The following is a 16,949-nucleotide window of genomic DNA, read 5'->3' as shown; positions in this document are numbered from 1 at the left end:
CCAGGGTACCTGGTTGGGCGTTTAACGCCCAAAAAGGGTGCATTTTGGGCGTTAAACGCCAGAATGGATACCATTCTGGGCGTTTAACGCCAGGATGGTGCTAGGGGGAAGATTTTGTTTTCAAATCAATTTTTTTTTCAAGTTTTCAAAGTTTTTCAAAATCAAATCTTTTTCAAATCATATCTTTTCAATCAAATGTTTTCAAAATTAATTTCTTTCCTTTTTCAAAGATACTTACTAACAATTAATGATTTGATTGAACATCTCATATTTGTTGCCTTTTCTGTTAAGAAAGGTTTAATGTTTGAATCATATCTTTTCTTGTTAGGCAAGTCATTAATTTTTAAAATCAAATCTTTTTAAAATTGTTTTCAAATCATATCTTCTCAATCACATCTTTTTAAAACCAATCATATCTTCTCAAACACATCTTTTTCAAAATAGTTTTCAATCAAATCTTTTTAATTTCTAATTTCAAAATCTTTTTCAAAAATCACTTGATTTCTTTCTTACTTTTAATTTCGAAAATCAATTAGTGGTTTTCAAAAATGTTTTCAAAATATTTTAATTAATTTTCGAAAAATTACTTCCCTCCTCCTCACATCCTTCTATTTATGGAGTACCACTCCTTCTTAATGCACAATTCGAACCTTATCTAAGTAAAGTTCGAATTCTTCTTCTCCTTCTTCTTTCTATTTCTCTTTTCCTCTGACACCTCAAGGAATCTCTATACTGTGACATAGAGGATTCCACATTTTCTTGTTCTCTCCTCTTTCATATGAGCAGGAGCAGAGACAAAGGCATTCTTGTTGAAGCTGACCCTGAACCCGAAAGGACCTTGAAGAGAAAGCTAAGAGAAGCCAAAGCACAACTTTCTTTAGAGGACCTGACCGAATTCTTCAAAGTAGAAGAAGACATGGCAGCCGAAAACAACAATAATGCAAACAATGCAAGGAAGGTGCTGGGTGACTTTACTGCACCCACTCCTGATTTTTATGGGAGAAGCATCTCTATCCCTGCCATTGGAGCAAACAACTTTGAGCTTAAGCCTCAATTAGTTTCTCTAATGCAACAGAATTGCAAGTTCCATGGACTTCCAATGGAAGATCCTCATCAGTTCTTAGCTGAATTCTTGCAAATCTGTGACACAGTCAAGACTAATGGGGTTGACCCTGAGGTCTATAGACTGATGCTATTCCCTTTTGCTGTAAGAGACAGAGCTAGGATATGGTTGGACTCTCAACCTAAAGAAAGCCTGGACTCTTGGGAAAAGCTAGTCAATGCCTTCTTGGCAAAGTTCTTTCCACCTCAAAGATGGAGCAAGCTTAGAGTGGAAGTCCAAACTTTCAGACAGAAGGATGGAGAATCCCTCTATGAAGCTTGGGAAAGATACAAACAATTAATCAGAAAATGTCCTTCTGACATGCTTTCTGAATGGAGCATCATAGGTATTTTCTATGATGGTCTCTCTGAACTATCCAAGATGTCTTTGGATAGCTCTGCTGGGGGATCTCTTCATCTGAAGAAGATGCCTACAGAGGCTCAAGAGCTCATTGAAATGGTTGCAAATAACCAATTCATGTACACTTCTGAAAGGAATCCTGTGAACAATGGGACAAGTCAGAAGAAAGGAGTTCTTGAGATTGATGCTCTGAATGCCATATTGGCTCAGAACAAGATATTGACTCAACAAGTCAATTTGATTTCTCAAAGTCTGTCTGGAATGCAAAATACACCAAGCAGTACTAAGGAGGCTTCATCTGAGGAAGAAGCTTATGATCCTGAGAACCCTTCAATGGAAGAGGTGAATTACCTAGGAGAACCCTATGGAAACACCTATAATTCTTCATGGAGAAATCACCCAAATCTCTCATGGAAGAATCAAGAGAGACCTCAACAAGGTTTCAATAATAATGGTGGAAGAAACAGGTTTAACAATGGCAAACCTTTTCCATCATCTTCTCAGCAACAGACAGAGAATTCTAAGCAGAACCCCTCTGACTTAGCAACCATGGTCTCTGATCTAATCAAAACCACTCAAAGTTTCATGACTGAAACAAGGTCCTCCATTAGGAATTTGGAAGGACAAGTGGGACAGCTGAGCAAGAAAGTTACTGAACTCCCTCCTAGTACTCTCCCAAGTAATACAGAAGAAAATCCAAAAGGAGAGTGCAAGGCCATCAACATGGCCGAATTTGGAGAGGAAGAAGAGGAAGTGAACGCCACTGAGGAAGACCTCAATGGGCGTGCACTAGCCTCCAATGAGTTCCCTAATGAGGAACCATGGGAATCTGAGGCTCAAAATGAGACCATAGAGATTCCATTGGACTTACTTCTGCCTTTCATGAGCTCTGATGAGTATTCTTCCTCTGAAGAGGATGAGTATGTCACTGAAGAGCAAGTTGCTAAATACCTTGGAGCAATCATGAAGCTAAATGACAAGTTATTTGGAAATGAGACTTGGGAGGATGAACCTTCTTTGCTCACCAAAGAACTGGATGACTTGTCTAGGCAGAAATTACCTCAAAAGAGACAAGATCCTGGGAAGTTTTCAATACCTTGCACCATAGGCACCATGACCTTCAAGAAGGCTCTGTGTGACTTAGGGTCAAGTGTAAACCTCATGCCTCTCTCTATAATGGAGAAGCTAGGGATCTTTGAGGTACAAGCTGCAAGAATCTCACTAGAGATGGCAGACAACTCAAGAAAACAAGCTTATGGACTTGTAGAGGATGTTTTGGTGAAGATTGAAGACCATTACATCCCTGCTAATTTCATAGTCCTAGAGACTGGGAAGTGCATGGATGAAACCATCATCCTTGGCAGACCCTTCCTAGCCACAGCAAAGGCTGTGATTGATGTTGATGGAGGTGAACTGATCATTCAAGTGAATGGAGAATCCTTTGTGTTTAAGGCTCAAGGATATCCCTCTGTCACCATAGAGATGAAGCATGAAGAGCTTCTCTCAAATCAGAGTCAAGAAGAGCCCCCACAGTCAAACTCTAAGTTTGATGTTGGGAGGCCACAACCAAACTCTAAGTTTGGTGTTGAACCCCCACATTCAAACTCTAAGTTTGGTGTTGGGAGGTTCCAACATTGCTCTGAGTATCTGTGAGGCTCCATGAGAGCTCTCTGTCAAGCTACTGACATTAAAGAAGCGCTTGTTGGGAGGCAACCCAATGATTATAATTTATATAGTTTCTTTTGTTATTTTATGTTTTTTGTAGGTTGATGATCATAAGAACTCACAAAATCCATTAAAAAAAGCAAAAACAGAATGAAAAACAGGAAGAAAAACAGCACACCCTGGAGGAAGATGCTGCTGGCGTTTAAACGCCAGTAAGCCTAGCAATTGGGCGTTTAACGCCCAGTCTGGCACCATTCTGGGCGTTTAACGCCAGAAAGGGGCACCAGACTGGCGTTAAACGCCAGAAAAGGGTAAGAACCTGGCGTTAAACGCCAGGAATGGGCATCAGCCCGGCGTTTAACGCCAGAAATGGCTCAAAATGTGATTTTGAGCAACATTTGGTGCAGGGATGACTTTTCCTTGACACCACAGGATCTGTGGACCCCACAGGATCCCCACCACCACTCTCTCTCTTCTTCCCCCATTCACCAATCACCTCAATACCTCTTCCCCAAAAACCCTTCCCCTATCAAATCCCATCTTTCTCTTCACCACTCACATCCATCCTTCATAAAACCCCACCAACCTCACCCTTCAAATTCAAACCACTTTCCCTCCCAAACCCACCCATAATAGCCGAACCTCATCTCCCCTCTCTCCTATATAAACCCTTCTTAACCCCTTCATTTTCACACCACCAAAACACCACTTCTCCCCCTCCTTGGCCGAATACACCACCATCTCCCTCTTACTCATTTCTTCTTCTTCTCCTCTCTTCTTTCTTCTTTTGCTCGAGGACGAGCAAACATTTTAAGTTTGGTGTGGTAAAAGCGTTGCTTTTTCATTTTTCCATAACCATTATGGCATCCAAGGCCGGAGAAACCTCTAGAAAGAGGAAAGGGAAGGCAAAAGCTTCCACCTCCGAGTCATGGGAGATGGATAGGTTCATCTCAAGGGTGCATCAAGACCACTTTTATGAAGTTGTGGCCTTGAAGAAGGTGATCCCCGAGGTCCCCTTTTCACTCAAAAAGGGTGAATATCCGGAGATCCGCCATGAGATCCAAAGAAGAGGTTGGGAAGTACTTACCAACCCCATTCAACAAGTTGGAATCTTGATGGTTCAAGAGTTCTATGCCAATGCATGGATCACCAAGAACCATGATCAAAGTGTGAACCCGGATCCAAGAATTATCTTACTATGGTTCGGGGGAAATACTTGGATTTTAGTCCGGAAAGTGTAAGGGTGGCGTTCAACTTGCCTATGATGCAAGGAGATGAACATCCTTACACAAGAAGGGTCAACTTTGATCAAAGGTTGGACCAAGTCCTCACAATCATATGTGAAGAGGGCGCACAATGGAAGAGAGATTCAAGAGGCAAGCCGGTTCAACTAAGAAGGCATGACCTCAAACCCGTGGCTAGAGGATGGTTGGAGTTTATCCAACGCTCAATCATTCCCACTAGCAACCGGTCCGAAGTTACTTTAGACCGGGCCATCATGATCCATAGCATCATGATTGGAGAAGAAGTGGAAGTTCATGAGGTCATAGCCCAAGAACTCTACAAGGTGGCGGATAAGTCCTCTACCTTAGCAAGGTTAGCCTTTCCTCACCTCATTTGTCACCTTTGTTATTCAGTTGGAGTTGACATAGAGGGAGACATCACCATTGATGAGGATAAGCCCATTACCAAGACAAGGATGGAGCACACAAGAGACCCCTCTCATCATGAGATCCCTGAGATACCTCAAGGGATGCACTTTCCTCCACAAGACTATTGGGAGCAACTAAACACCTCCCTAGGAGAATTAAGCTCCAACATGGGACAACTAAGGGTGGAGCACCAAGAACACTCCATTCTCCTCCATGAAATAAGAGAAGATCAAAGAATCATGAGAGAGGAGCAACAAAGGCAAGGAAGAGACATTGAGGAGCTTAAGCACTCCATAGGTCCTTCAAGAGGAAGGAAGAGCCGCCATCACTAAGGTGGACCCGTTCCTTGATTTCCTTGTTCTTTATTCTTCTGTTTTTCGAATTTTAGTGCTTATGTTTATCCATGTTTGTGTCTTGTGATCATTAGTGTCTATGCCTTAAAGTTATGAATGTCCTATGAATCCATCACCTTTCTTAAATAAAAACGTGCTTAATTGAAAAGGAAAAGAATTGCATGAATTTTGAATTTTATAACAGTTTAATTATTTTGATGTGGTGGCAACACTTTTGTTCTCTGAATGTATGCTTGAACAGTGCATATGTCTTTTGAATTTGTGGTTCATGAATATTGGCTCTTGAAAGAATGATGAAAAAGGAGACATGTTACTGAGGATCTGAAAAATCATAAAAAATTTATTCTTGAAGCAAGAAAAAGCAGTGAATACAAAAAAAAAAAAAAAGAGAGAAGAAGAAGGAAGCAAGCGAAAAAAAAAAAAAGAAAAAGAAAAAAAAATAAAGTTGTGATCCAAGGCATTAAGAGTGTGCTTAAGAACCCTGGACACCTCTAATTGGGGACTTTAGCAAAGCTGAGTCACAATCTGAAAGGGTTCACCCAATTATGTGTCTGTGGCATGTATGTATCCGGTGGTAATACTGGAAGACAGAGTGCTTTGGGCCACGGCCAAGACTCAATAAGTAGCTGTGTTCAAGAATCATCATACTTAACTAGGAGAATCAATAACACTATCTGGATTCTGAGTTCCTAAAGAAGCCAATCATTCTGAGTTCCAAAGGATAGAGTGAGATGCCAAAACTGTTCAGAGGCAAAAAGCTAAAAGCCCCGCTCATCTAATTAATACTGATCTTCATAGATGTTTTTGGAGTTCATTGCATATTCTCTTCTTTTTATCTTATTTGATCTTCAGTTGCTTGGGGACAAGCAACAATTTAAGTTTGGTGTTGTGATGAGCGGATAATTTGTACACTTTTTGGCATTGTTTTTAGTATGTTTTTAGTATGATCTAGTTAGTTTTTAGTATATTTTTATTAGTTTTTAGTTAAAATTCACTTTTCTGGACTTTACTATGAGTTTGTGTGTTTTTCTGTGATTTCAGGTATTTTCTGGCTGAAATTGAGGGACCTGAGCAAAAATCTGATCCAGAGACTCAAAAGGACTGCAGATGCTGTTGGATTCTGACCTCCCTGCACTCGAAGTGGATTTTCTGGAGCTACAGAAGCCCAATTGGCGCGCTCTCAACGGCGTTGAAAAGTAGACATCCTGGGCTTTCCAGCAATATATGATAGTCCATACTTTGCCCAAGATTTGATGGCCCAAACCGGCGTTCAAAGTCACCTACAGAAATTCCAGCGTTAAACGCCGGAACTGGCACCTGATTGGGAGTTAAACGCCCAAACTGGCATAAAAGCTGGCGTTTAACTCCAAGACAAGTCTCTACACGAAAATGCTTCATTGCTCAGCCCAAGCACACACCAAGTGGGCCCGGAAGTGGATTTCTATGTCATTTACTCATCTTTGTACACCTTAGGCTACTAGTTTTCTATAAGTAGGACCTTTTACTATTGTATTTAACATCTTCTGATCTTTGGAACCTTTTTCTTTAGATCTTTTGATCACTTTGGGAGGCTGGCCATTCGGCCATGCCTAGACCTTGTTCTTATGTATTTTCAACGGTGGAGTTTCTACACACCATAGATTAAGGTGTGGAGCTCTGCTGTACCTCGAGTATTAATGCAATTACTATTGTTCTTCTATTCAATTCCGCTTGTTCTTTGTCCAAGATATCACTTGTTCTTCAACTTGATGAATGTGATGATCCGTGACACTCATCATCATTCTCACCTATGAACAAGGTGACTGACAACCATTCTTGTTCTACAAGCATTCGAGGCTTGGTGAATATCTCTTGGATTTCTGATTGCATGATGCATGGTTGATCGCCTGACAACCGAGTGCTCGCCTGACAAACGAGCCAGCCATTCCGTGAGATCAGAGTCTTCGTGGTATAGGCAAGAACTGATGGCGGCATTCAAGAGAATCCGGAAGGTCTAACCTTGTCTGTGGTATTCTGAGTAGGATTCAATGATTGAATGACTGTGACGTGCTTCAAACTCCGAAAGGCGGGGCGTTAGTGACAGACGCAAAAGAATCACTGGATTCTATTCCAGCCGGACCGAGAACCGACAGATGATTAGCCTATGCTGTGACAGAGCATCAGGGACGTATTTTCACTGAGAGGATGGGAGGTAGCCATTGACAACGGTGAAACCCTACATGAGCTTGCCATGGAAAGGAGTAAGAAGGATTGGATGAAGGCATTAGGAAAGCAGAGAGACGGAAGGGAAGGCATCTTCATACGCTTGTCTGAAGCTCTCACCAATGATATACATAAGTATCTCTATCTTTATCTTTATGTTATTTTCGTTCATCACCATTATACATTTGAGTCTGCCTGACTGAGATTTACAAGGTGACCATAGCTTGCTTCATACCACCAATCTCCGTGGGATCGACCCTTACTCGCGTAAGGTTTATTACTTGGACGACCCAGTGCACTTGCTGGTTAGTTGTGCGAAGTTGTGTTTATGCCATGGTATTGAGCACCAAGTCTTTGGAGCCATTACCGGGGATTATTCGAATATGGACAAAGTAGTGATCACAATTTCGTGCACCAAAGGTCCTCTACATTTTCCCGCATGGCTAATCAGCTGTTGGTTCTCGATCGTGTAGGAATAGGATTTACTATCCTTTTGCATCTGTCACCACGCCCTACAGTCGCGAGTTTGAAGCTCGTCACAGTCATCCCATCCCAGATCCTACTCGGAATACCACAGACAAGGTTTAGACTTTCCAGATCTCGAGAATGCTGCCAATGGATTCTAACTTATACCACGAAGACTCTGTTCTCACGGAATTGAAGGCTCTGTTGTCAGGAGAGGCAATCAAACGCATGGACCAGGAATCCAAGAGATACATACTCTAGCTTTCGTAGGTAGAATGGAAGTGTTTGTCAGGCACGCGTTCATAAGTGAGAATGGTGATGAGTGTCATGGATCATCACATTCATTAGGTTGAAGTGCGAATAAATATCTTAGAATAAGAATAAGCATGAATTGAATAGAAAATAGTAGTAATTGCATTAATACTCGAGGAATAGCAGAGTTCCACACCTTAATCTATAGTGTGTAGAAACTCCACCGTTGAAAATACATAAGAACAAGGTCTAGGCATGGCCAAGAGGCCAGCCTCCAAAACGTGATCAAAGGATCAAAAGATAATCCAGAGATGTGAGTACAATAGTAAAAAGTTCTATTTATACTAAAACTAGTTACTAGGGTTACAGAAATGAGTAAATGATGCAAAAATCCACTTCCGGGCCCACTTGGTGTGTGCTTGGGCTGAGAATTGAAACTTTCACGTGTAGAGGTCTTCCTTGGAGTGATATAGTCTCTCGCTTGGCTTCTTCTCACGAATTGGATTTGAACCTTAGCACTCCTAGGGATAGCTGAACAGAGCAGAACGACTTCTCGCTATGTTGTGCCTAGTAGTACCCGGAGCATTGACAGAAGTCCCTCAAGCATTGAAAAAAGAACAAAGATAAGGATTATACCTATAGGAGAATCCTGACTAGTCTCATCGTTGAACACCAGTTTGTAACTTATTTCTGGCGTTTGACTCTGCTTTGCAACTTGTTTCTGGCGTTTAATGCCAGAATAGGGCAGAAAGCTGGAGTTAAACACCAGTTTGCGTCGTCTAAAGTCGGGCAAAGTATGGACTATTATATATTGCTGGAAAGCCCTGGATGTCTACTTCCCAACGCAATTAAGAGCGCGCCATGTGGACTTCTATAACTCTAAAAATACCATTTCAAGTGCAGGGAGGTCAGAATCCAACAGCATCAGCAGTCCTTTGTCAGCCTCTGAATCAGATTTTTGGTCCTTCAATTTCAGACAGAAAATAGCTGAAATCACAGAAAAACACACAAACTCATAGTAAAGTCCAGAAATGTGAATTTTGCTTAAAAACTAATAAAAATATACTAAAAACTAACTAAATCATACTAAAAACTATATAAAAATAATGCCAAAAAGCGTATAAATTATCCGCTCATCACAACACCAAACTTAAATTGTTGTTTGTCCCCAAGCAACTGAAAACAAAATAGGATAAAAAGAAGAGAATATACAATGAATCTTATAATATCAATGAAACTTAGTCCCAATTAGATGAGCGGGGCTAGTAGCTTTTTGCTTCTGAACAGTTTTGGCATCTCACTTTATCCTTTGAAATTCAGAATGATTGGCATCTATAGGAACTCAGAATTTTAGATAGTGTTATTGATTCTCCTATTTGAGTATGTTAATTCTTGAACACAACTACTTTATGAGTCTTGGCCGTGGCCCTAAGCACTTTGTTTTCCAGTATTACCACCAGATACATAAATGCCACAGACACATAACTGGTGAACCTTTTCAGATTGTGACTCAGCTTTGCTAAAGTCTCCAGTTAGAGGTGTCCAGAGCTCTTAAGCACACTCTTTTGCTTTGGATCACGACTTTAACCACTCAGTCTCAAGCTTTTCACTTGGACCTTCATGCCACAAGCACATAGTTAGGGACAGCTTGATTTATCCGCTTAGGCCTGGATTTTATTTTCTTGGGCCCTCCTATCCATTAATGCTCAAAGAATTGGATCCTTTTTACCCTTGCCTTTTGGTTTTAAGGGCTATTGGCTTTTTCTGCTTGCTTTTTCTTTTTCTTTGTTTTTTTTTTGCCATTTTTTTCTTTTTTTTTCACTGCTTTTTCTTGCTTCAAGAATCAATTTCATGATTTTTCATATTATCAATAACATGTCTCTTTGTTCATCATTCCTTCAAGAGTCAACAAATTTAACATTCATAAACTTCATTATAAAAAATATGCACTGTTCAAGCATACATTCAGAAAATAAAAAGTATTGCCACCACATCAAAATAATTAAACTAACTTCAAGATAAAATTTGAAATCCAAGTACTTCTTGTTCTTTTGTAATTAAGCACATTTTTCATTTAAGAGAGGTGAAGGATTCATGGAATTATTCATAGCTTTAAGATATAGACACTTGACACTAATGATCATGTAATGAAGACACAAACATAGACAAGCATGAAGCTCAAAAACCGAAAATAGAAAATAAATAGACAAGGAGATTAAGGAATGAGTCCATCTTAATGTGGATGGCGTCTTCCTCTTGAAGAACCAATGGTGTTTTTGAGATCCTCTATGTCTCTTCCTTGCCTTTGTTGCTCCATCTCTAGTGATTTTGGTGCTCCTATCCTTAGTTGCTCCCAATAGTTGTGTGGAGAAAAATGTATCCCTTGAGGTATCTCAGGGATTTCTTGATGAGGGAATTCCTCATGCTCTTGTTGAGGTCCATGAGTGGGCTCTCTTGATGTGCAGTCAAATGCTCTACTACTGAGCTATGGACCCTTGAGATGAATCTCTCCATCTCCCATGACTTGGAGGTGGAAGCTTTTGTTTTCCCTTTCCTCTTTCTAAAGGTTTCTCCGCCCTTAGGTGCCATAAATGGTTATGGAAAAACAAAAAGCAATGCTTTTACCACACCAAACTTAAAAGGTTTGCTTGTCCTCGAGCAAAAGAAGAAGGAAAGAAGGGGAAGAAGAAGAGAATGGAGGAGATGGAGGGAGAGAGTGAGAAGTGGGGTAGGTAGGGATCCTGTGGGGTCCACAGATCCTGAGGGGTCAAGGATTTCATCCCTGCTCCTTTTAGGCGTGCAAAACACCCTTACTGTGCAATCCTGGCGTTTAACGCTAGACTGCTGCTTGTTTCTGGTGTTAAACGCCAGCTTTTATTCCTTTCCTGTCGTTAAACGCCATGATGCAACCTGTTTTTGGCATTTAACACCAGATTGTAGCATGTTTCTGGCATTTAATGCCAGTCTGGTGCTTGTTTCTGGCGTTTAACACCCAGAATGGTGCCAGACTGGGCGTTAAACGCCCATTCTGCTACCCTTACTGATGTTTAAACGCCAGTAAGTGTCTCCTCCAGGGTGTGCTATTTTTAATGCTATTTTTTTTCTTTAATTTTTGCAATTGTTTTTGTGACTCCATATGGTCATCAACCTAAAAAAGGAAAATAACATGGAATAACATAGATAAATAAAAATTGGGCTGCCTCCTAATAAGCGCTTCTTTAATGTCAATAGCTTGACAGTGGGCTCTCATGGAGCCTCACAGATATTCAGAGCATTGTTGGGACCTCCCAACACCAAACTTAGAGTTTGAATGTAGGGGTTCAACACCAAACTTAGAGTTTGGTTGTGGCTTCCCAACACCAAACTTAGAGTTTGACTGTGGGGGCTTTGGTTGACTCTGCAGTAAGAGAAGCTTTTCTTGCTTCCTCTCCATGGTTATAGAGGGAGATCCTTGAGTTTTAAACACAAGGTAGTCCTCATTCATTTGAAGGACCAACTCTCCTCTGTCCACATCAATCACAGCTTTTGCTATGGCTAGGAAGGGTCTTCCAAGGATAATGGATTCACCTCATCCTTTCCTGTGTCTAGGATTATGAAATCAGCAGGGATGTAAAGGCTTTTGACCTTTACTAGCACGTCCTTTACTTGTCCATAAGCCTTTTTCATGGATTTGTCTGCCATCTCTAATGAGAATATGGCAACCCGTACCTCAAAGATTCCCAGTTTCTCCATTACAGAGAGTGGCATTAAGTTTATGCCTGACCCTAGGTCACACAAAGCCTTCTCAAAGATCATGGTGCCTATTGTATAGGGAATTAGGAATTTACCAGGATCCTGTTTCTTTTGAGGTAAAGTGTGCTGAACCCAGGTATTCAGTTCATTAATGAGCAATGGAGGCTCATCCTCCCAAGTCTCATTACCAAATAGCTTGGCATTCAGCTTCATGATTGCTCATAAATACTGGGCAACTTGCCCTTCAACAATGTCTTCATCTTCTTCAGAAGATGAATAGTCATCAGAGCTCATGAATGGTAAAAGGAGGCTTAATGGAATCTCTATGGTCTCTAGATGAGCCTCAGATTCCTTAGATTCCTCAATTGGAAACTCCTTTTTGTCCAGAGGACGTCCCATGAGGTCTTCCTCACTGGGATTCACATCCTCCTCCTCCTCTCCAGGTTCGGCCACACCAAGTAATGTTATGGCCTTGCACTCTCTTTTTGGATTCTCTTCTGTATTATTTGGGAGAGTACTAGGAGGAGTTTCAATGACTCTTTTACTCAGCTGGCCCACCTGTGCCTCCAGATTTCTAATGGAAGACCTTGTTTCATTCATGAAACTTAGAGTGGCCTTAGATAGATCAGAGACTATATTTGCTAAGCTAAATAGGTTCTGCTCAGAATTCTCTGTCTGTTGCTGAGAAGATGATGGAAAAGTCTTGCTATTGTTAAACCTGTTTCTTCCACCATTATTGAAGCCTTGTTGGGGCTTTTGTTGATCCTTCCATGAGAAATTCGGATGATTTCTCCATGAGGGATTATAGATGTTTCCATAGGCTTCACCCATGTAATTCACCTCTGCTATTGTAGGGTTCTCAGGATTATAGGCTTCTTCTTCAGAAGACGCCTCTTTAGTACTGTTGGATGCATTTTGCAAACCATTCAGACTCTGAGAAATTAAATTGACTTGTTGAGTCAACATTTTATTCTGAGCCAATATGGCATTCAGAGCATCAATTTCAAGAACTCCCTTCCTCTTAGGCGTCCTATTACTCACAGGATTCCTCTCAGAAGTGTACATGAACTGGTTATTTGCAACCATGTCAATGAGTTCCTGAGCTTCTGCAGGCATTTTCTTCAGGTGAATAGATCCACCTGTAGAATGGTCCAATGACATCTTAGACAATTTAGATAGACCATCATAGAATATATCCAGGATGGTCCATTCTGAAAGCATGTCAGAAGGATACTTTTTGGTCAGTTACTTGTATCTCTCCCAAGCTTCATAGAGGGATTCACCTTCTTTCTGTCTGAAGGTTTAAACATCCACTCTAAGTTTGCTCAGCTTTTGAGGAGGAAAGAACTTGGCTAAGAAAGCCGTGACCAGCTTATCCCAAGAGTTCAGGCTATCTTTAGGTTGAGAGTCCAACCATACTCTAGCTCTGTCTCTTACAGCAAAAGGGAAAAGCATAAGCCTATAGACTTCGGGATCAACCCTATTGGTCTTAACAGTATCACAGATTTGCAACAATTCAATTAAGAACTGAAAAGGATCTTCTGATGGAAGTCCATAAAACTTGCAATTCTGTTGCATCAGAGAATCTAATTGAGGCTTTAGCTCAAAATTGTTTACTCCAATGGCAGGGATTGAGATGCTTCTTCCATGTAAGTTGGAATTTGGTGCAGTAAAGTCACCAAGCATCTTCCTTACATTGTTGTTGGGTTCGGCCATCTCTACTTCTTTTTCGAAAATTTCAGTAAAGTCATCTTTAGAGTGTTGTGTTTTAGCTGCTCTTAGCTTCCTCTTCAGAGTCTTTTCAGGTTCAGGATCTGCTTCAAAAAGAATGTCCTTGTCCTTGCTCCTGCTCAAATGAAAAAGAAGAAAATAGAAAAGAAAGAGGAATCCTCTATGTCACAGTATAGAGATTCCTTTATGTGAGTAGAAGAAGAAAAGAATAGAAGAAGGAGGAGAAAAATTCGAACACAGAGAGAGAAGAGAAGAGGGTTCGAATTATGAGTAGAAGAGAAGTGTTAGTAGATAAATAAATAAATAGAAAGATATGAGGGGGAGAGAATTTCAAAAATTATTTTTGAAAAAAAAGGTTTGTGATTTTCGAAAATTAAGAGAAGAAATAAAATTAAAATTAAAATTTGAAACAATTAGTTAAATAAAATGATTTTTGAAAAAGAGGAAGGTGATTTTTGAAAATTAGAGAGAGAGAAGTAGTTAGGTGGTTTTGAAAAAGATAAGAGATAGTAAAACAAACTAAAAAAATCAATTAGTTAGTTGAAAGAGATTTAAAAATCAATTTTGAAAAGATAAGAAGTTAGAAAAGATTTTGAAAAAGATATGATTTGAAAAAGATATGGTTAAAAATATATGATTGAAAAGATATGTTGAAAAAGATTTGAAAAGGAAATTAAAAAGATTTGATTTTTAAAATTAAAATCGATTACTTGACTAACAAGAAACTAAAAAATATGATTCTAGAATTTAAAGATTGAACCTTTCTTAACAAGAAAGTAACAAACTTCAAATTTTTTAATCAATCACATTAATTGTTAGTAAAGTTTTTGAAAATTATGAAATAAAATTAAGAAAAAGATTTTGAAAATCAATTTTGAAATTTTTGAAAATAATAAAAAAATGAAAAAGATTTGATTTTTTTGAAAAATATTTTGAAAAGATAAATTTTTAAAACTGAAATCTTGACTTGACTAACAAGAAACAACTTATTTTAAAAAAAAAATTTGACTAAGTCAACTCAAAGATTTCGAAATTTATGAGAGAAATAAGGAAAAGATATTTTTTGATTTTTGAATATTTAATGTGGAAAGAGAAAAACAACAAAATGACTCAAAACATGAAAATTTTGGATTAAAATAAATGATGCATGCAAGAACACTATGAATGTCAAGATGAATACCAAGAACACTTTGAAGATCAAGATGAATATCAAGACTTATTTTTGAAAAATTTTCAAGAAAATAAAATATGCAAGACACCAAACTTAGAACTTTTTAATGTTTAGACTCTAAGAATTCAAAAATGCATATGAAAAACAACAAAAGACACAAAACAAGAAAATATGAGGATCAAACAAAACTTGTCAAGAACAACTTGAAGATCATGAAGAATGCAATGCATGAAATTTTGAAAAAATTTTTTGAGAAAAATAAAAATATGCACTTGACACCAAACTTAAAAATCGACTCTAGATTCAAACAAGAAACACAAAATATTTTTTTGTTTTTATGATTTTAAAATTTTTTTTGTTTTTTCGAAAATTATTGTGGAAAAATGAAAAAAAAATAAAATTTTTTGAAAGATTTTTGAAAATTTTTGAAAATAAAATAAGAAGAAAATTACCTAATCCAAGCAACAAGATGAACCGTCAGTTGTCCAAACTCGAACAATCCCCGGCAACGGCGCCAAAAACTTGGTGCACGAAATTGTAATATCACTCTTTTTCATAACTTCGCACAACTAACCAGCAAGTGCACTGGGTCGATCCCACGGAGATTGTCGGCTTGAAGCAAGCTATGGTCACCTTGTAATTCTCAGTCAGGCGGATTCAAATGGTTATGGAGTTTTGATAATTAAAATATAAATAAAACATAAAGTAAAGATAGAGATACTTATGTAATTCCTTGGTGGGAATTTCAGATAAGTGTACGAAAATGCTTTATCCCTCTTGAATCTCTGCTTTCCTACTGCCTTCATTCAATCCTTCATACTCCTTTCTATGGCAAGCTGTATGTAGGGCATTACCGTTGTCAATGGCTACTTCCCATACTCTCAGTGAAAAAGGTCTTCTACAGTTTCCCGCATGGCAAATCAGCTGTTGGTTCTCGATCGTGTTGGAATAGGATTCACTATCCTTTTGCGTCTGTCACCACGCCCTACAGTCGCGAGTTTCAAGCTCATCACAGTCATCCCATCCCAGATCCTACTCGGAATACCACAGACAAGGTTTAGACTTTTCGGATCTCAAGAATGCTGCCAATGGATTCTAGCTTATACCACGAAGACTCTGATCTCACGGAATTTAAGGCTCTGTTGTCAGGAGAGGTAATCAAACGCATGGACCAGGAATCCAAGAGATACACACTCTAGCTTTCGCAGGTAGAACGGAAGTGTTTGTCAGGCACACATTCATAAGTGAGAATGGTGATGAGTGTCACGGATCATCACATTCATCAGATTGAAGTGTGAATGAATATCTTATAATAAGAATAAGCATGAATTGAATAGAAAACAGTAGTAATTGCATTAATACTCGAGGAACAGCAGAGCTCTACACCTTAATCTATGGTGTGTAGAAACTCCACCGTTGAAAATACATAAGAACAAGGTCTAGGCATGGCCAAGAGGCCAGCCTCCAAAACGTGATCAAAGGATCAAAAGATAATCCAAAGATGTGAGTACAATAGTAAAAAGTTCTATTTATACTAAAACTAGTTACTAGGGTTACAGAAATGAGTAAATGATACAGAAATCCACTTCTGGGCCCACTTGGTGTGTGCTTGGGATGAGCATTGAAGCTTTCACGTGTAGAGGTCTTCCTTGGAGTTGAACGCCAGTTTGTAACTTGTTTCTGGTGTTTGACTCTGCTTTGCAACTTGTTTCTGGCGTTTAACGCCAGAATAGGGCAGAAAGCTGGCGTTAAACTCCAGTTTGCATCATCTAAAGTCGAGCAAAGTATGAACTATTATATATTTCTAGAAAGCCCTGGATGTCTACTTTCCAACGCAATTGAGAGCGCACCATTTGGACTCCTATAACTCCAAAAATTCTATTTCGAGTGTAGGAAGGTCAGAATCCAACAGCATCTGCAGTCCTTTGTCAGCCTCTGAATCAGATTTTTGCTTAAGTCCTTCAATTTCAGCCAGAAAATACCTAAAATCACAGAAAAATACACAAACTTATAGTAAAGTCCAGAAATGTGAATTTTGATTAAAAACTAATAAAAATATACTAAAAACTAACTAAATCATACTAAAAACTATATAAAAACAATGCCAAAAGCGTATAAATTATCCGCTCATCAGGCATCCACTGCACAACACGAAGCCATCATCATGTGTAATTAAACAATAAAATTAAAAATAGTTATACTAAATAAAGTCATCACAATACAAGTTCATGTTTTTATACACATACCTGTGGAATTTGGAGCCA

At 39.1% G+C, this 16,949-nt stretch overlaps 2 non-coding genes across 2 annotated transcripts; one reads left to right on the top strand and one right to left on the bottom strand.

Moving 5' to 3' along the window:
- Window positions 1–1,321: 1,321 nt before the first annotated feature.
- LOC130958920 (small nucleolar RNA R71) lies at window positions 1,322–1,429 on the bottom strand. The gene has a single exon (XR_009078021.1). It is a non-coding gene; the product is annotated as a small nucleolar RNA R71 (small nucleolar RNA).
- Window positions 1,430–12,998: 11,569 nt separating this feature from the next.
- Window positions 12,999–13,106, top strand: LOC130959451 (small nucleolar RNA R71). The gene has a single exon (XR_009078529.1). It is a non-coding gene; the product is annotated as a small nucleolar RNA R71 (small nucleolar RNA).
- Window positions 13,107–16,949: the final 3,843 nt, after the last annotated feature.

The sequence above is a fragment of the Arachis stenosperma genome, chromosome 10 (genome assembly GCF_014773155.1).
Source record: "Arachis stenosperma cultivar V10309 chromosome 10, arast.V10309.gnm1.PFL2, whole genome shotgun sequence".
Taxonomy (NCBI): Eukaryota; Viridiplantae; Streptophyta; class Magnoliopsida; order Fabales; family Fabaceae; genus Arachis; species Arachis stenosperma.
The sequence above is the reverse complement of the archived record's forward strand: the minus strand, read 5'-3'. Positions and strand labels throughout refer to the sequence as shown.